This window comes from Magnolia sinica, chromosome 6 (assembly GCF_029962835.1).
Source record: "Magnolia sinica isolate HGM2019 chromosome 6, MsV1, whole genome shotgun sequence".
Taxonomy (NCBI): domain Eukaryota; kingdom Viridiplantae; phylum Streptophyta; class Magnoliopsida; order Magnoliales; family Magnoliaceae; genus Magnolia; species Magnolia sinica.
Window position 1 is genome coordinate 55,478,578 of NC_080578.1, and position 21,563 is coordinate 55,500,140.

The window sequence follows — 21,563 nt, forward strand, 5'->3', positions numbered from 1 at the left end:
TGCACGTCAGCAAATATGGTGGGCCCCACCATGCGGTATTGTTAATCCAGACCATCCGTCCTCTAGTTCTGGTGGGCCACACGTATGGACCCTACCATGAGGTATGGATTGCATCCAGACCCTCCATCCGGTGCTGGGGTGTGATCATGAGGTATGTGTTAAACCCCAACCGTCCATCTGTTTCATCCAGCTGGGTCGTGGATGGATGATGTACGTGCTTTATGTATATATATATATATATATATATATATATATATACACACACACACACACACATATATATATATACATATATATAATATATTATATAATATTATATGATATAAATATGAGAGAGGGGGCTGTAATGGGTGGCCCACCATGTGGGACCCACACTTATGTGTTGTATCCACACCGTCCAGATGGTTGGACGGTGGGACCCACGGCTAATGAGGGTGTTTCATCCAAATCGTCCATACATTTGGCAAGCTAATCTTAGGTGGGCCACGTACGTGGACCCCCACCCTGATGTATATGAAACATCCAAATCGTTCATCCATTTGATTAGCTCATCCTAGGGCTTGGGATGAAAAATAAAACAGATCTAGCTATCAAGTGGACCACATGCCAAAAACAGTGGAGATTGGACGTCTACCATTGAAACCCCTTTTGGGTCACAGAAGTTTTGGACCAATATGATATTTGCTTCTCAGGTTGGTCTAGGTCCTTGTGACTTATGAACAGACTTGATGGAAAATACATGTTATGATGGGCCCTGTGATATATTGTACAGTGGAAATCACTCTCCACTGCTATTTGTGATGTGGTCCAACTGACCTTTTGATCACTATCACCACTATTATTTGTGGTACGGTCCAGATGATCTTTTGATATGATTCATTGTTTGGATAATGATCTAAAATGATTTCTATAGATGGATGAATGGTGTAGTTGTTGTGGTCCATTCGATATGGCCTATTTGATGTATTTGGGGCCCATTTGGAATGGCCCGATGTGATGTACTTGGGGCCCATTTGATAAGGCCCGATGTGATATATGAGACCCTTGTTGAGGCCCATTGTGATGTATTCGTGGCTTATAGGCAAGGCCCATTGTGTTATGTATTAGGCTCATGACGCATGGCCCTTTTTATGTATTCGAGGCCCAGATATGTAGCCCATTTGATGCATATGAGACCCATGTGCAGGCCCACTGATGTTTTATTTAAACCAACACGATTTAAATGATATTTAAACTTGCAAGTATACGAATCAGATGCAGATAAGGTACGTATTATGAGATCGTTCCCACGAGGACTGGTCATCACAATTCAAATCTATGACTCTCCTTAACTAATCCAACAGATAATGGAATGAACTACTAAGCACAATTTTAGGGAAAAAAAAAACAATTAAGAACAGGGAAGAAAATTCAATCAGAAAGAGAGCACTAGGACTTTCGAATCCACCCCTAATTATCCTAACCCTTGTTTTGTCTGTTGATTCACCTTGATCTAGATTGATACCACTTAAATAGAGAAAGCACAATCTGTGTCCTTAATCGGGCATACAGACTGTCTAATTCCTTTAAGCAATGCCATGAATGACATATCCCATATCCTTGGTCGGGCATAAGGGATGTACAATTCATTAAAGCATCCTGTTTCTTCCTCTATAGGAAACCTGTTCTTGATCAGACACAAGCACCTATAATAAGCATCCAAACAACATTCATATATATACTTTGGTCAAGTTCATAGATGGAGAAGTATAGAATTTAAACCCATAAAAAAAATATTAAACAAAATTCATAAAAATTAAACACCAAACCAATCGATCTCTCTCTCTTCCTCCTTCTCTTTCTTCTCTCCCTGGCTCTGAATCTGGAATTCCCTGGTTCTCAATGCCTTTCCCACGTCCAAAACTCCCCTTTTATAGCTGCTGGACGGCTGGGGTCGTAGAAGGACTCGAAGTGCAATTTTTTGTAGCCGTGATCGGTGGGCCCCACAGAGGTGTTTTCTGGAAAATCCACCCCGTCCATTGGATTCAGGACGAAATTTCAGTCAAGATTGGGTGGTTTTGAATGTCCATTGACACGACCCAGAGAAGAAAATACAAAAAGATCAGTTTTGAACGTCGCCGGGTAGCCCTTTTGTAGCCTCTGTACCGCACACGTGTGTCCGCATGGGAGTGGAATATCAACATGGTTTTGTATTTCTCGAACCCATCTACACGATGGACGGCTCGGATCGACCGTACGGGTGACGTATGGGGCCCACAATCCTTCGCAAAAACGGCCAGCAGTCGTCCTTTACGCGGACGCGAAAACAACTTCCGTGGCAATGGTGGGACCCATTTTGATAATTATTTCAATAATCCACTCCGTCCATTGCATGGAGGATGAAAAAAAACGGCTAGGAATGCCCAATTTTGAGTTAGAGTTGCGGTGGCCCACAGAGTTTTGAACTCACCGTCCGTTTTGCGTGTTTCAGCGATCAACGTCCGTACACATGCATGGAACCAAACGGGCATCTAGGCGATGGTTATAATTGCCCCAGGAAGCGGATGGACGGTTTGGATTGTCCATTTGGACACTAGGTGGGCCCCACAACCGACGACCGCGGTCGGCTTGCGGAGACGCTGGACGGCTCTGCCGTTTTCGACGAAGAAACTGCGAGTCAGCGCTAGCGCTGACCGAGATACGGGTACAGTGCACAGCTGGTGCAAGTGTGCACGATGCACACTCTGCATACACAGGGCCCACTGTAATGTTTTTGAGAAATCTGCACCGTCCATCCTTTTTCTCATATTATTTCCACCGTCAGGACCAAAATTGATGTATATCCAGATATCCAGCGGGCCCCACTTAATGAATTAAGGGGCTGATCTGGCCGTTAGACCACTTCCCGAGATCGTCAATGGCTGAAATTTAATATGTACAGTTAATTTATGGTCCCCATCACGTGTATGAAGTTTCGAGTTGATCGGATGGCGGGAAACATGTGATCTTGCATTCTGGACCCTTTTCGAGCCTCTTTATCGTGCTTTCCTCAGATCCCAGGCGTGTAAAATCTTCACTATTGGTTTTCTGGAGTCCATCCCATGCTCTGGAGACTTTGGATCATAAAATCCATGCCTTTAGCATCAATTTTCAATACACACTCCTGATTTCATCCTGTAATAAAAACACGAGTATAACACTCCATTAAGCCTCATCATGTACGTCAATTTAGGCAATTACTGGGGTCTGATATGCAATATTTGACCTTGATCACAACCCCCAACCAGCATTTTGCTAGTCCCGAGCAAAACATGCGAAAAATAATTTTAGAAATAAAAGACGATTCCTGTAAACTCAAGTGACTTATGAACAGATAGCTGAGATGTGGAAATTCTAAGATTCATGAATGGTAAGTAGAATTTTCTCCTGAAATCAAGCTCACAGTAAACTTCATAATCAAGTTCAACATATTAATCCATTAATTAGAACATTCCTAAACATTGAGTTCCACAGGTGTATAGTATAATCTCAGCTTACAATCATTAAGAGTTCCAATAATCAATTTCATGCTAAAATTGGTAATTAACAACAGAATTCCTAACAACCAACACTAGCATTTTAGATTAACCTTTCAGCCTTCATTCATTTTTTTTATTTTTTATTTTTTAGATTTTCTTTATGAACAGTACGCCAAGGAAGGGAATCAAATCCTCACCTACAGGGAGCAAACCTATGGTGAAAACTCGTTGCCTCATTTTTTAATAAGTCAACTATGGAGAATTAAATTTACACCTATAGGGAGTAAACCTATGGTGAAGATTATGTGACTTAGCCTTTTAATTCTTCTTTTTACCAAGTTAATCATTCAGTTATCGAACCAAAACTTAATGTGCAAGCGAGATGTGATATGTGAAATCATGACTCAATCAATGTTTACAACGTCTAATCATGGATTAGCAATTTAAAATTGACTGTGAAATCAAGCAGATGGCTGAATCCAAGAGTCATTAGTTACCAACATCATGTATCTTATAATGTTAAAATCACAACTATCCTTCAAAATCACTTTGAATTCAATAGAAATTCAGAAAAAATTTTAAAATTTTCACAAATTTTGCTCAAGACCAAGAAAATACTGATTAGGTACCCTAATCTCCCACCCCCAACCTAAAATCTACATTGTCCTCAATGTAAAAGAAATAAACAAGTAATGCACATGGGACAACGAGAATAAAAGAGGAGTGATGAAAAGATAATACCTGGATGGAGAATCAAGAAGCTTTCTCAAAATTTGTGAAAAATTTCAACGTAAAAGCGAGTTAGCACAAGAGAGAAATCAACATAAGCAAAAATAACAAAAAGAAAAACAAAAGAAGATCCTACCTATACCACTTTCGCAGGTGCTCTCGATTACATTTAGCGCATGCAACAAGCCTTTAAACCCCTAGGTTACCCCTAGTGGACGAGTTGTAGTCTCGTGAGGGTTTGCAGTAATGTTACCCACAAACATTGAAGTAACTAACTAAGAAAAATGAAAATGAATGAAATAAAAAGCAATACAATAAAGCAAAAGGCTGGGTTGCCTCCCATGAGCGCTAAGTTTAACGTCTTCAGCCAGACAAGAACGGACCATGAATGAAATAATCTTTATAACCGGGGTCCGCCAAAGAAATTACCTCAACACTTTCATTAACCGATCCCAGACAAGTGATGTGAGTTCCCATGAACTGTGCTATCTGAAATAAGGCAACTGACACTGTCGTCAAATAATTTAAGGACTTCTGCTCGAACGACTTCTTCTATGTTAGGATCACGCTTCCTTTGCATGTTATGCGATATTACCACAGCATGATCCATCCATACAGTGGGGCATACTGCCTGGATTTTTTCTATCTTCCGTTCAATTGCTGCCTTATATGCTCTAAGAACATTAAGCAGCCTGCTCGCCTTTGTCTTCTCAGAGTTACAAACTGTGCTGTCAGGAAGAGTCTCAGAGGGATGAAGAGGTTCCACTTTCGCTCTCCATTTTTCAGTCTCCAATATAGGAGTAGAGTCGAGCAATGCATTGACTTCATGGATGGGACTATCAATGTCAAAATCCATGCCCGATTGTGCTAAGCAGGTCTCAAGAGGATCTTCAAAAGATGTACGGAAGGAGTCCTGCACAAGGCTCTCGATCATGTCCACTTCAAATATGTCATCCAAAGCTGAGGATTGTTGTCCTGCATTAAAAACATTGAGTTTAATATTCATGTTACCAAAGGACAATTTCATAACTCCATTCCTGCAATTGATAATAGCATTAGATGTGGCCAAAAATGGACGACCCAAAATGACTGGGATCTGACTATGAAGATTCTGGACAGGCTGAGTATCTATAACTATGAAATCTACTGAAAAATAAAATTTATCAACCTGGATTAACACATCTTCAATAACACCCCGGGGCACCTTGACAGATCTATCGGCTAGTTGTAATGTTACCTTAGTTGGTTTCAACTCACCAAGTCCTAGCTGCTCATAAACCGAATATGGTAACAAATTGACACTCGCCCCTAAATCAAGTAATGCCTTCCCGATCTTATGATCTCCTATACCGCAAGAAATGGTGGGAGCTCCTGGATCCCTAAATTTAGGAGGGGTGTTATGTTGAATCATGGAGCTAAGCTGCTCTGCAAGGAAGACTTTCTTATGAACATTCTGCTTACGCTTTTGAGTGCATAAATCTTTAAGAAACTTAGCGTAAGCAGGGACTTGCTTGATAGCGTCAAGCAACGGGATGTTGACTTGCACTTTTTAAAACACATCCAAGATTTCATCAAAGTTATTTCTTTTCTTTATTGGTGCCAGACGTTGAGGAAAGGGTGCTTTGGGCATATAAGGTGGCACATTAGTGGCTCTTGGAGAGTCAGAGAGCTTTTGGACTTTGGATGCATTGGTATGGCTCTCTGCTTCATCTTAATCTTCTGTTTTAGAATTTGATTCATCCCCAGGCATCTCTATTTTGTTATCAATCTGCTTGCCTGACCTAAGGGTAGTGATCGATTTGGCCTGTTCATGATATTGCCCTTGGTTGGAATTAGAGCCAATCTCATACTGTGCCTTTGGATTAGCCTCAGGTTGGCTAGGGAACTTACCCTTCTCTCTCTCACTCAATGTGGCAGCTAGTTGACCCATTTGTACTTCCAGCTTAGCAATGGATTGTGCATTTGCATGTAAGCTTTGCTGGTTGGCCAGTAAGGTTTGTTGGGTGTCTTTTTGGAATTGGAGAGAACTCTGCATGAAAAGATGGAGTGTATCCTCAAGAGATGGTTTCCTTGATTGTGTAGGCAGTTGTTGATATTGTGGAAACTGTTGAGGTTGTTGACTGCCAACTTGGAGGTGCGGTTGCATGGGAGGATTTCCAGATGGTCCTCCTTGTTGTGGTCCTTTTCCCCAAGAGAAATTTGGATGTTTAGCCCACCCTGGGTTGTATGTGTTTGAGTAAGGATCATTCCCAGATTTTTGAAAAGTGTTCATAGCATGAACTTGTTCAGAGAGAAGTTCTGGGAATGCTGCACCAGATGGACAAGACTGCATAGGATGGGCAGGACTAGAACATGTGGCATATGCCTCGACTTGAGCTGTTTGTGGTGGTCCATTATTTAATACCAGAGCATCAACTTTCTTTGTCAGGTTATCAAGCTTGGCGCTCAGCTCTGGCATGACTCCTATCTCATATATACCACCTCTCTTTTGTGGTTGGGGACTTCTGTCACCTCTATTTGAATAATCCCATTGCTGGGAATTTTCGCACAAGGTTTTAAAGAAGTTCCACGCTTCGACATCACTTTTGGTCATGAATGACCCTCCACTGGTGGCATCAACCATGCGACGGTTCTGTGGTGTCAGACCGTCATAGAAGTATTGAACTTGTTGCCACTTCTCAAAACCATGGTGAGGACATTTAAGAAGCAAGTCCTTCCATCTTTCCCAACATTCATGAAAGTGCTCGCCCTCTTTTTGTGTGAAGTTAGTAATTTCTCTACGGAGGGCATTGGTTTTGTGAACGGGGAAGAACTTGTTTAAGAACTTCTTAGACAGTTGGTCCCATGTAGTGATAAATCCAACTTCTAGAGAATTCAACCATGCTTTCGCCTTATCCCTCAAAGAAAAAGGAAACAGGCGTAGGCGGATCAAATCGTCTGAGAAGTTTTGGAACTTAAAGGTGGAGCAAATGTTTAAGAATTCTTTCACATGATGATATGGGTCCTCCTTGTCCAATCCATAAAAAGATGGCAACAATTGTATGACTCCAGGTTTAAGTTCAAAGTGTGCTGCCGTAGTGGTTGGCAACACTATGCATGAAGGCGCATTAAATTGGACAGGAGCTAAATAATCTTTGAAACTTCAGTCTCATTCGCCATTTCAACAGGATTATTTCTCAATCTTTCACGAATTGTTCTTTCAATCTCAGGATCAAACGGTGCTAGTTCTATATTCAGAGATCTACGTCCTAGCATAAACTATGTTATTGCAATGTAAGAAAGAAAACTAAACTAAGAAGCAACCTAAGAGAAATAAAACTAGACCTAGAAATTATGAGATTCTAAAACAAGTTAAAACTATGTAAATAAGAATGGGAAGAAAGAACCCGGAAAAGGAGATGATTGATGTCTGAAGAATAGGGAGCTCCTCCTTCACTTCCAATTTGGAGATCTATGTTAGAATCTAACTTAGAAATTTATGTCAGGATCCTACAAAACAGGAAATAGGTTAGTTTCTAAAATTAAGAAAAGAACTCTAAGTTAGAAAAAATCCTAAGCTATGAATTATGATAAGAGAGAATCCCAAATTCAATTAGGAACGAAACAGTCCCCGGCAACGGCGCCAAAAACTTGATGTTTTTGTTTAAACCAACACGATTTAAATGATATTTAAACTCGCAAGTATACGAATCAGATGCAGATACGGTACGTATTACGAGATCGTTCCCACGAGGACTAGTCGTCACAATTCAAATCTATGACTCTCCTTAACTAATCCAATAGATAATGGAATGAACTACTAAGCACAATTTTAGGGAAAAAAAAATAATTAAGAACAGGGAAGAAAATTCAATCAGAAAGAGAGCACTAGGACTTTCGAATCCACCCCTAATTATCCTAACCCTTGTTTTGTCTGTTGATTCACCTTGATCTAGATTGATACCACTTAAATAGAGAAAGCACAATCTGTGTCCTTAATCGGGCATACAGACTGTCTAATTCCTTTAAGCAATGCCATGAATGACATATCCCATATCCTTGGTCGGGCATAAGGGATGTACAATTCATTAAAGCATCCTGTTTCTTCCTCTATAGGAAACCTGTTCTTGATCAGACACAAGCACCTATAATAAGCATCCAAACAACATCCATATATATACTTTGGTCAAGTTCATAGATGGAGAAGTATAGAATTTAAACCCATAAAAAAAATATTAAATAAAATTCATAAAAATTAAACACCAAACCAATCGATCTCTCTCTCTTCCTCCTTCTCTTTCTTCTCTCCCTGGCTCTGAATCTGGAATTCCCTGGTTCTCAATGCCTTTCCCACGTCCAAAACTCCCCTTTTATAGCTGCTGGACGGCTGGGGTCGGTGGCAGAGTCGTAGAAGGACTCGAAGTGCAATTTTTTGTAGCCGTGATCGGTGGGCCCCACAGAGGTGTTTTCTGGAAAATCCACCCCGTCCATTGGATTCAGGACGAAATTTCAGTCAAGATTGGGTGGTTTTGAATGTCCATTGACACGGCCCAAAGAAGAAAATACAAAAAGATCAGTTTTGAACGTCGCCGGGTAGCCCTTTTGTGGCCTCTGTACCGCACACGTGTGTCCGCATGGGAGTGGAATATCAGCATGGTTTTGTATTTCTCGAACCCATCTACACGATGGACGGCTCGGATCGACCGTACGGGTGACGTACGGGGCCCACAATCCTTCGCAAAAATGGCCAGCGGTCGTCCTTTACGCGAACGCGAAAACAACTTCCGTGGCAATGGTGGGACCCATTTTGATAATTATTTCAATAATCCACTCCGTCCATTGCATGGAAGATGAAAAAAAATGGCTAGGAATGCCCAATTTCGAGTTAGAGTTGCGGTGGCCCACAGAGTTTTGAACTCACCGTCCGTTTTGCGTGTTTCAGCGATCAACGTCCGTACACATGCATGGAACCAAACGGGCATCTAGGCGATGGTTATAACTGCCCCAGGAAGTGGATGAACGGTTTGGATTGTCCATTTGGACACTAGGTGGGCCCCACAACCGACAACCGCGGTCGGCTTGCGGAGACGCTGGACGGCTCTGCCGTTTTCGACAAAGAAACTGCGAGTCAACGCTGGTGCTGACCGAGATACGGGTACGGTGCACAGCTGGTGCAAGTGTGCACGATGCACACTCTGCATACACAGGGCCCACTGTAATGTTTTTGAGAAATCTGCACCGTCCATCCTTTTTCTCATATTATTTCCACCGTCAGGACCAAAATTGATGTATATCCAGATATCCAGCGGGCCCCACTTAATGAATTAAGGGGCTGATCTGGCCGTTAGACCACTTCCCGAGATCGTCAATGGCTGAAATTTAATATGTACAGTTAATTTATGGTCCCCATCACGTGTATGAAGTTTCGAGTTGATCGGATGGCGGGAAACATGTGATCTTGCATTCTGGACCCTTTTCGAGCCTCTTTATCGTGCTTTCCTCAGATCCCAGGCGTGTAAAATCTTCACTATTGGTTTTCTGGAGTCCATCCCATGCTCTGGAGACTTTAGATCATAAAATCCATGCCTTTAGCATCAATTTTCAATACACACTCCTGATTTCATCCTGTAATAAAAACACGAGTAAAACACTCCATTAAGCCTCATCATGTACGTCAATTCAGGCAATTACTGGGGGTCTGATATGCAATATTTGACCCTGATCACCCACCTGTTATGTATTTAAGCCCGTACGATAAGGCCCACTGTGATATATTCCCGCCCCATAAGATGTGGCCCAATGTGATGTATATAGGCCCAGGTATGTGGCCCATTGTAATGTATTTGTGGCCCATTTGGTGAGGCCCGATGTAATGTATATGTGGCCCTTCAGTGAGGCCCATTGCAATGTATATTAAGCCTTTATGTGAGGCCATGGGCCCACTATATGTTTGGCCCTATGAGGACCACTCCTTGGGAACAATGTTGGCTAAATAGCCACATTGATGGGCAATCATGGTTTAACATCTACATTGTGACCTTCCCTTAGGCCTTGTTCAGCCCATTCTCATCAAGGCTGATTATAGATTTCGATTTCGATTATCGATCAATTCTGATTGTCATGGTCGATTGCCAATTCTGATTGTCGTGGCCGATTGACCAATTAGCGATCGAGGTCGATTATCGTGACCGATTGTCGATTCCGATTATCGAGGCTGATTATCGATTGATTCCGATTGTCGTAGCCGATTGCCGATTTCGATTATCGTGGCCGATTGATCGATTAGCGATTGAGGCCGATTATCATGACCGATTGCCGATTCCGAGTATTGAGGCCGATTATTAATCGATTCCAATTATCGTGGTCGATTGCCGATTTTGATTGTCGTAGCCGATTGACCGGTTAGCGATCAAGGCCGATTATCGTGACCGATTGCTGATTCTAAGTATTGAGGCCAATTATCGATCGATTCTGATTGTCATGGCCAATTGACTGATTAGTGATTAAGGCCGATTACCGTGATCGATTGTCGATTCTGAGTATTGAGGCCGATTATCGATCGATTCCGATTGTCATGGCCGATTGACCGAATAGTAATCGAGGCCGATTATCATGACCGATTGCTGATTCCAAGTATTGAGGCCGATTATCAATCGATTTCGATTGTCATGGCCAATTGGCAATTTTGATTATCGTGATAGATTCTGATTAACGAGGCTGACTTCGATTGTCGAAGCTGATTGTCGACATTGGATATCGAGGCCGATTGTCGAGGCCCATTGTGATGTATATGTGGCTTGTATTTGAGGCCCATTCTGATGAGCATTCAGCCTCGACTTGATGCATTTGAGGCCTATGTAATGTATGTGAGGCCTATCTGATGAGGCCCGTTGTGGTGCATTTGAGGGCCAGGCAATGGAGCCCGTTGTGTTGTATATTAGGCCCATGTGAGAGGCCCATTGTGATGTATATTAAACTCTTGAGTGAGGCCCATGGTGTTGTATATTAGGCCCATGTGAGAGGCCCATCGTGATGTATATTAAACTCTTGAGTGAGGCCCATGGTGTTGTATATTAGGCCCTTATGTGAGGACATGGGTCCACTATATGTTAGGCTCTATGTAGGCCATTCTTTGGAGGCAATGTTAGTTAAATGTCCACATTGTCAAGGCCAGTTATCGATACCGATTATGAGTATGTGACCACAGAGCATCATGATACATACCCATATGCACCATCTGCATGTTTGTTATGAGATGTGGTTAACCATTGCATTTGTCATGGGGCAGGTTGTTATGAGACTCCTTGATAGGCAGAGATTGTCTCATATGAGCGCACGGTATGCGCAAGATTGATGCGTGACTGGATTGTATGACTCATGCATCTAGCATTGTGTGTTGTGATTACTGTACGCCCTAGCGACATCAGGGACGTAGCCTTCATAGGCATATCGTGAATGGCCAGATGGGACACTAGAAATCTGTTATTAGCATCGGGCTGCCATAGATGGCCCTGGGTGAAAATCCCTAAACCCTCTTGGTACCAGAGGATGCGCTAACGTCGAGACCGAGTGGATATATATGAGCGCATGAGGGTCGTATACTAGTAGGCCCCGTCTCCCACTGTGTCATGGTCGGTTGGGAGGGGGTGTGGCCTTACCTGCATGAGGGAGTAGGTATAGCTAGGTTGAGTCTTATCAGCTCCTAAATGGGTCCTCTATCGACGAGTCAGGTAGGCATTGGTATACTGCTAGCAGGCGGGTAATGAGGTCTTTTTCACTCGCTGGGCTACGCGGCTTGCAGGGGTGGTAGCCAGTTTGGAGTGTACTAGACCCCGATGATGATCCCAGAGAGGAACCGTACTAATATATGGACTTATTGAGCAGGAGTTGCATACTCATTCATTCATTCATTCACAATCCACTTGGGCTAGTGGTGCACAACTATTTGTTATGTGTACCTTCGCAATGGCCAGGATTTCGGTTAGGGCACGTAACTAACCTGAGATCAGAAGTTTACCACATTGAGTCTGACTATCCAAATTTAGGTATGAGACTGGTTTGGATAGAAGTCCCTTGTGATGGACCCCATAGCCTACAATACTACGTACTATCATCCTGGCTTCACACTTCAGCCTAGTCATTCCATTTGCACCGCATATCGCATTACATCCACAGCATATGGTATTTGGGGTTACTATGTTTATGCATTTATATGGCCTAGATACGACTGACGGTACTCGTGGACTCATCAGGATTTGCATATTGCATTGCATCATCAGCATCTGATATTTGTCTTGTTATATCCACATTGCATAGCTGATCTACATTGCTTCATCAGTATATGATATTGTTTTTATTATATTTCTGCATCGCATAGCTTGGATAAGGCTGATGGTATTTATGGGCCTATTAGTATGTTTTTGCATTACTCTGATATCGTATGATTCATGATCCTACCAGTATTTTTGATGTTGAATGATTATGGCATTATATTGAATACTTGGAACTTACCTTGTGCACACACTTAACACCGCCCTCTAAGCTTTCTATAAGCTTATGCATAATAGATGTGTGCAGGTGGCATTAGGTTGCAACAGCGTCGAGCTTAGAGCGTGCAGCTGACTTCTGGAGCTTTGATTTTCGATATATGTATTTCCCTTTCAGCATTGTATTCAAATGTTTATATTAGTGGATATGTGATGATGATGTTGCCTTTGTGATTTGGGTAAACTTGTGGTTATGCTTCTTATGAGACAAATGTACGTTGAAAAATCTTCCTTGTAGGATCTCAGGATCAGAATCTAGCATATACGCACTGGGAGCCGAGAATGGGGTACTATGTAGGCTGTAGGTACCGGATTCGGCGATAGGGAATTTTATGAGCCCGATTTCTGAGTTTAGGGTGTGACACAATATCCTCAGTCGAACGGGCAGGTAGAAGCGGTCAATACGATCATGAAACATCATCTTCGGACTAAGCTCGAGAAGGCTAAAGGGGCGTGGGCCGAAGAACTTTCTAAGGTTCTATGGGCTAACCGAACCACAGCTTGAACTGCCACCAAAGAAACCCTGTTCTCTTTGGCATATGGAGCAGAGGCAATAACCCCCGTAGAGATTGGATTATTCTCTACTCGGATAAGCTCGTTCAACGAACTGACCAATGACGATCTTATGTCCCTCAGTCTCGACGTCCTGGAAGAGCGAAGGGAGCAAGCTCCACTTCGGGCCTTGGTTTGCCAGCATTAGGTTTCGCGATTCTACAACGCTCGGGTCATGATCAGAAGGTTTCGAGTTGGAGTTTTGGTTCTCCGAAAGGTGTTTTAAAACACCAAGGAAGAAGGAATAGGGGCTTTGGGTCCAAATTGGGAAGGCCCTTATGTGGTGTCACATACAAGCCGACCCGGTTTGTATTAACTGGAGGACCTCAGTGGCCAGCTGCTCCCACACCCTTGGAATGTCGAGCATTTGAAAACCTATTACCCATAGCCAGACCAAAATAATGATCATTTTTCTGTATTAGTCAAAAGATAATGTTAATAAATGTGCCTGTTCTCTGCCTGATCTATGTTCGATCTACGATCGATCTACCCCTGATGCACATCCGATCAAGATCTACGGAAGATTTGATCAAGATTCAACTAAGCCATAACGACCTTAACTAGCGCCAGATTGATGCCCAAACAACAGCTTAGCACCAGTCCGATCAACAATAGCAGAGTTAGAAAAACAACTCTAATAGCTCAGTTCAAACACATAATGGTCGATAAAAATGAAACACTTTTCATTAATAGGACCCAAGACGGTCTAATTACATTGGCTTTACATCGACTATAATATCAAGTTTTGTACATTGGATAATGACTCAAAGACCAAAGGGATGATGCTGGATGTGCCTGAAGTGCTTAAAGAGGAATACGACATGGGGAGTTCTTGAAGTGCTTAAAGAGGAAGATGACACTGGATGTGCCTGAAAGTGCTTAAAGCTCAGACGCTCGGTGTGCTTAAAATGCCTGAAGCTGAAAAAAGAGAAATTACTTCTCTGTAAAATTAACTTCAATATTTGGGCACCGCACTAGGAGCTACATCACTGCCCGACCCATCAATACCTGATTCTTCCTCGTCAAAGGCAGAGAGATCAAGGTCGGGGAAGGAAGCTGAAACGGCCTAGCTATACATCCTAGGGGGGGTGAATAGGACTATGCCAAATTATAATTATAACAGCGGAATAAAATAAAGAGATAGCCAAATAAAATAAATCAATTCACAATGCTGAAATAAAATCAACCTCAATAAACAAGTATTGAGAGGTTGATATGAATTCAGTTCTAAGGACAACCTTACACCATAAAAACCAAGGGTTTATGGCAAGACAACCTTATTTCTAGAACGTCCTTTGTATAAAAAACTCAATCTGAAGAGAAATAAATAAATAGTAAGGAATTGAAATAAATTACAGGAATTTAAATCTAAATTATTACAACATTCCACACACTTGCTTGAAATGTAAATTTTACAACATTCACATCCACACATACTTCCCACAAACTTGAATGATAAAAGATAAAAAACTTAAGCAAGCATTTAAACCACAAGATAAAGAATTATAGTAGTTAGCCAGTGTGTATACCAACTATTTCACAACAGCCACATAGAATGCTACTCCACTCCTAATATCCTCACACAGGGGATATTAGCGTTCACTAACAAAATAGGTTTCACAGGTTCACCTAAAACCTTCACAATTGTGTTTTTTTAACTTGGACTTACACAATCCAAAAACCCACACTTTCTGAGTTTTCTGGCTCTCCTCGGATAACCACACAATGAGATTTTTCTGGCGAATCTCAAACAAAAACCAAAAGGATAGAAATTTTACATAAATGTAAAATACCTAGATTTCTCCTTTTGTAGCAGCTCGGAAGAACCAATTGGAGTAGAAGTTTGAATTAACGTTCAATGTCCAATACTTACTTAAAATGGTTCTAAGTTCTAATTGATTTTAAATTAAATCAAATGGGCTAGCTCTATTTGATTTTGATTCCACGAAGAAGGAATTATAAAATTTTCCCTTTTCAAATTAAATTGGAATGTAGATCAAAATCAAATAAAAATAAGCTAACAAAAGGAAATATTAATATGCACAAAGTAGTTTAAAATGAACACTAACTTATCTCAGAGTGGAGCCTTGAATTTCTTTGAATTGAGTTATGAAATTTTGAGATTCGTGCTCAATTTATAGAAGCAGAAATCATGCTACGACTGGTTTTAGGGAAACTTCGACTGGTCGTAACTTCAACAACATGTTAAATTTTTAAGCGCGATCTTTGAAAAACGTTCTACGACTGTTCGTAGGGTATCTACGACTGGTCATGGACCACCTACGACCGGTCGTAGATGACCCAGGACTGGTCGTAGACCACATGAGTAGATCACTGTAGTTTGAGTCGAGGACCCACGACTGGTCGAAGTTCAAGTCGTGAACACACCTACGACCAGTCGAAGGACCTCCAGCACTAGTCATGGGCTAACCAAAAAATTTTGAAAATCTTTAACAACTTAAGATTGATCGAGGAATTTCTTGGACTGGTCGAACCAGTGCTAGGACTAGTCGAACAAGGTCCAGGACTAGTATCTGAACAGATCAAATTCATATATAAACATACAGTTTAAATTATGTATCGAAATGACCTACCCTAAGGTCAATCTAAGGTCAATCATACCTGGGACATGAAGTATGGACATTGAAATTCCATTCTATCAAATGATTGTTGACCTTTGAACTTTATAAATCTTGAGATCTCTACTTGATGTAACTTGTTCTTGAGATCTTCGAAAGCTTGACATCAAACTTCAACTTGAGTTGCTCTTAAGTCTTGAAATGTACTTGAGTCTTATACTCTTTATTGATGTAGCTCTAAACATTGATGTTTACAGTACATGGCTTGACTTGGCTTGAAGTCGATCATTGTACTTAACATGAAGCACTTGTGAAGCAGTGTCTCGAACATATATAACAACATACACACACAAGACATAAATAGAGTTTTGACACAACAAAATTTGACAACCAAAGGAGCATGAGACCATGGCACTTACAATCTCCCCCTTTGTTAAATTTGTGACAAAACACTCTCAAAGAGAATAAGAGAAGCACAACATGTTCAACAAAGAATCATGCACCAGTTTTCATAAACTAGCACACACATTCATTTAGAGGCAAGTCTCCTCTATACTCCTCTATACTTAGTACTCCCCCCGAATAACACACATAGATATTCAAAATAAAAAAATGCTACTTAATCCATAACCAATTAGCTTCAAAAAGTCTTCTCCCCCTTTTTGTCACAAAATTACAAAAGAAGAACACAAGGATGATATTGATAATTAGGAGAGGAAAGTAAGCAAGAGATGAAATAAAGTCCATACATCCAAATATCAAAAACCAATTAGGTCCAAAGACAAATAAAAACAGTCATATAAACTGAGATAAAGCAAAATAGTATATGAGTTATTATAGACCAGTAAATAAAAACATTCAGTCAGATCCTGAAGAAGGAGCAGGAATAGATGGATCAATTTTGTGCAAACCCTTAGTAACGCGCTGCATATACTTACGCATATAAGTAAATTGAGAAGTTTGGGTTACACGTATTTCAGTCACCTGTTCCTCAAGAGAACGCAATCTCTCATCAAAGCCAGACGGCACAAAGTCAGGATCATTTCTAGAATCAGATTCTATTTCATCAAATATATCATCCATATTAACATCGTCTGGAGGAAGATTATCACCCTATTCTTCATTCACACCTGCTGCTCCACCTTCTCCAACATTTACTTGGCCCTCAGCCAACGCAACTTCATTTTGTTTAAGTTGAAGTTGTTGAAAATGAGGTATTAGATAGGAGCCTCTCCAACAGGCATAGTGAGCTAACATAGCCATTAAGTAAGCAAAGGGAATATCATTATGACCTGGATGGATACGGAACTGAATGTTGGAATGACATATCAAAGAGGGCAGACAAACATTTGCACCAGTGATGATAAAATACAAGATACGAACCATGAATACAGTCAGTTCTGTTTTGTTACCAGAGCGAGGATACAAATTAGAAGTAAAGATACGATGCAAAACTTTGTATCTGGGTAACAAATATTTGGTTGCGAGGGCATTTCCGTTCTGAGTCCATTGAGCATCCATGTTACAAAGTGCTCTAGTATAAATATGTTTTTTAGATTCAGAAACTTTCTCAGCTAGAGTGCTAGGTGGAATACCATAATCATTAATAGGTATATCTATAAGGCCTGAAATTAAATGACGATCAACAGGAAAAGGCCCTTCTCTAGTAAAAATAGAGAAAGTTAATTGTTCAGTAGAAAATTCAGATATGCATGCAAACATGCTCTGCGCAATGGATTGGTATGCCGCCCCACCCCAACGTAGGATATTATCCTAGCCTACAGATTGGAGAAGAGGAAGGAGACCGAAATGAGTGATGTGATCTAAATTAACGGCTTTTTCCACAATGACATTACGCAGATGCAAATCACGCTCATAAGATGGATCATCTTCAAGAGACTGAAGATGGCGTCTTGTAATAAGAGTTTATCTGGATGATAGGGGACCTCTAGTATTTTTCTTTTTCCCTCTAGAGTCCATATTCTTGAATAAAAATAAGAAATCTCAAAGAAGTAGAGATGGATTTTTCTAGATCAGCAAATGGAGAAGAAAACCCCAAAAAGCTCAAGGCAAACTTGAAATCAACTACTCCAATAAAGAAATTGAAGAAAATAAACCATGAATCTACAAGAATGACAAGCAAAATGCTCTGACCTGGTTGAATCAAACACTTGGGTTCGACTAGTCGTAGCTTGACTTGTTAGAGAGAAAAGTAAAAATGAGGAAGAAGAGAGATTTCCCCAAATTAAAGAGGTCAGCGCGCTCCACGACCGGTCTTGGGAAATACATGACCGGTCGTACCATGACTGGTCATGTATGACCACGACTGGTCGAGTACCGGTCAAAAATTGCATTTTTCAGCGAATTTAAAATTTTAACCCCCAAAATACATAAACATACATACAATATGTTACAATTATTGAAGAATATTCAATATAAATTGCACATACTGAGTCAAACTTTAATTTATTGAACCTGCTTTTGTCGAGTGGTTTAGTGAAAATGTAAGCAAGTTGAGTCTCGGTTGGAATGTATTTCACAAATATTGTTTTTTCTTCTATTAATTCACGAATGTAATGATACCTAATATCAATGTTCTTGGTATGTGAATGCTGAATGGATTTTTAAAAATATTTATTACACTGGAATTATCGCAATATAAAACCATTGAGTCATGTGCAATTTCATAATCGCTTAACATACGTTTCATCCAAACAAGCTGAGTACATGCATTTCCTGCTGCGATGTATTCAGCCTCAGCAGTGGAAAGTGATATAGAACTTTGCTTCTTACTAAACTAAGAAGCCAGGCAATTTCCAATATAAAAAAACCACCACTGGTTGATTTTCTGTCATCTATATTACAAGCCCAATCAACATCTGAGTACCCAGCCAACTGAACACTAGTATCATAAGGATACAAAAGACCCAAATTAGCAGAACTTGCGACGTATCGCATAATTTGCTTAACAGCAGTTAAATGAGATTCTTTGGATTAGACTGATATCTAGCGCAAATACCAACACTAAAAGCAATATCAGGTCTACTAGCAGTTAAATAAAGTAAACTGTCAATCATGCTACGATACAATTTAGGATCTACATCTTTACCTGTAGTCTTTTGAGAGTCTTAAAGTTGTACTCATGGGAGTATCAAAATTCTTACCATTCTCAAATTCGAACCTTTTAATCAAGTTCAAAGCATAATTGGTTTGAGAAATAAAAATTCCATCAGGTTGTTGTTTTACTTGCAACCCTAGGAAATAATTTAATTCCCCAACCATGCTCATCTCGAACTTAGATTTCATTAAATCTGCAAACTCAATAGTCATGTTAGTACAAGTTGATCCATAAATAATATCATCAACATAGATTTGAACCATTAAAATATCATTGTTGTGTTTCTTAACAAAAAGCGTCTTATCGACACTACCCATTTGAAAATTATGACTGAGTAAAAACTTAGTCAATTTCTCATACCATGCCCTGGCAGCTTGTTTTAGACCATAGAGAGCCTTTTTAAGACAGTATACATGATCAGTTAACTTAGGGTCTTCAAACCCTATAGGTTTTTCAACATATACCTCTTCATGTAAATCACCATTCAAAAAGGCACTCTTTACATCCATTTGATAAATCTTAAATTTTCTATAGCATGCAATGGATATAAAAAGTCTGATTGATTCAAGGCGAGCAACTAGGGCAAAGGTTTCATCGTAATCGATGCCTACAATTTGAGTGTACCCTTATACAACCAGTCTTGCCTTGTTTCGAATTATATTTCCAAGTTCATCAGACTTATTTTTGAAAATCCACTTTGTTCCAATAATGTGTTTATCTTTAGGTCTAGGAACGAGATACCAGACATCATTATGAACAAATTGATTAAGTTCTTGCTGCATGACAACTATCAAGTTTTCATCAGAAAGAGCTTCTTTTACGTTAGTCGGTTCAATTTAGGATGTAAAGCATACATAATTACATGTCTTCTAATTGTCTACGAGTGCGCACACTAATGAGAGGGTTTCCACGAATCTGAGTAGTTAGATGATCTTTAACAGTCCTTAATACAAAATTAACTTGATTTGATGAATTATCTGGTTTGTTAATTAAAAGAACTTCATCATTATCTGGACTAGGGGAGGTGTATTCAATTGATCATCAATGACCATATTAATGGACTCTTGAATCACACCGGTCCTGTTGTTCAGTACACGATATGCACGACTGTTTAAAGAGTATCCTAAAAAGATCCCTTCATCACTCTTAGTGTCAAACTTTTCCAAATTTTCACGGTCACATAAAATATAGCATTTGCTGCCAAAAACTGGAAAGTATTTGACAGTAGGCTTCTTATCAAACCAAAGTTCGTAAGCTATTTTATTATTAGATTTACAAGTATAAACCCGATTAATAATATAGCAGGCGGTATTCACTACTTCAGCCCAAAGATTTCTAGGGAGCTTCATACTGTTTAACATTACGTTTCCCATTTCTTGAAGCACTCTATTTTTTCTTTCCACAATTCCATTTTGTTGTAGTGTTTTGGGCGTAGAGAATTCATGCGATATTCCCTGATCGCTACAGAATTTCTCAAAACTACTATTCTCGAATTCAGAGCCATGATTACTATGGATCTTACTGACATAAGAACCTTTTCCAATTTGGATTTGTTTCATGATCTTTTTCACTTCATCAAGGGTTTCTGATTTGTCCCTTAAAAATATTACCTAAGTGAATCTGGTATAATCATCTATGATAACCAAGATGCATTTTTTGCCACCTTGACTCTCCGTTCTGGTTAGTCCTACAAGATTCATGTGGAGTAGCTCGAGTGGCCTTGAAGTGGCATTAGAGTTCACCTTTTTGTGAAAGCTTTTAGTATGTTTACCATAGTGGTATTCACCACATATTTTGCCTACTTTTTGCAACTTTTGTAGACCTCTAATTAGTTCTCCTTTGCTCAATCTGTATAAATTTCGGTAGTGTACATGTCTAAGGCGTTTATGCCATAAATCTGTTTCCTCGGTATGGACCATGTAGTACGATTGATTAGATGAGCTACCATCGCTTACAATATAGCAGTTTTTAGAAGTTTTGCGACCAGTTAATATAAAAGAACCCTTTTTGTTTATTATTTCACAACCTTGATTGGAAAATTTCACACTATGGTTGTTATCGCATATTAAAGATATGCTTAACAGGTTGTGTTTTAGCCCCTCAATATATAAAACGTCTTTAAATAAAGGGAGGTTATAGAGTTGGACCGTACCTTTGCCAATAATCTTGCAATTGCTACCATCACCAAATGTGACTGACCCATCAGTCATATCTTTTAGATCGGTGAATAAAGCCTTGTCGCCTATCATATGCCTGGAGCATCCACAATCTAGGAACCACTTTGAATGGCTTGTTGCTTTGAAAGTAGTGTGGGCAACCAAGCATGCAACTTTAGGAACCCATTTCAGAACTGTTTTGGGTTTAGGAGTATAGTTAGTCTTCTTCTATCTATTGTTGTAAGAATGACCTACTGAGTTAGATTTTAAGAGCTCCTTAAGCAAATCAACTATCTTTTCAGCTAGTGGGTTTTGGTTCTAATTTTTAAAGTTGACATAACTGCTTTTAGGTTTTTGAAAAGTTTTTGTATTTTTAGAAAAACCTTTATAAGTACTTTTCCCTTTTG

General features: G+C 40.1%; 1 non-coding gene across 1 annotated transcript; it reads left to right on the plus strand.

Moving 5' to 3' along the window:
• The first annotated feature begins 6,907 nt into the window (after positions 1 to 6,907).
• LOC131250212 (small nucleolar RNA R71) lies at positions 6,908 to 7,014 on the plus strand. Its single transcript, XR_009173140.1, has one exon. It is a non-coding gene; the product is annotated as a small nucleolar RNA R71 (small nucleolar RNA).
• Positions 7,015 to 21,563: the final 14,549 nt, after the last annotated feature.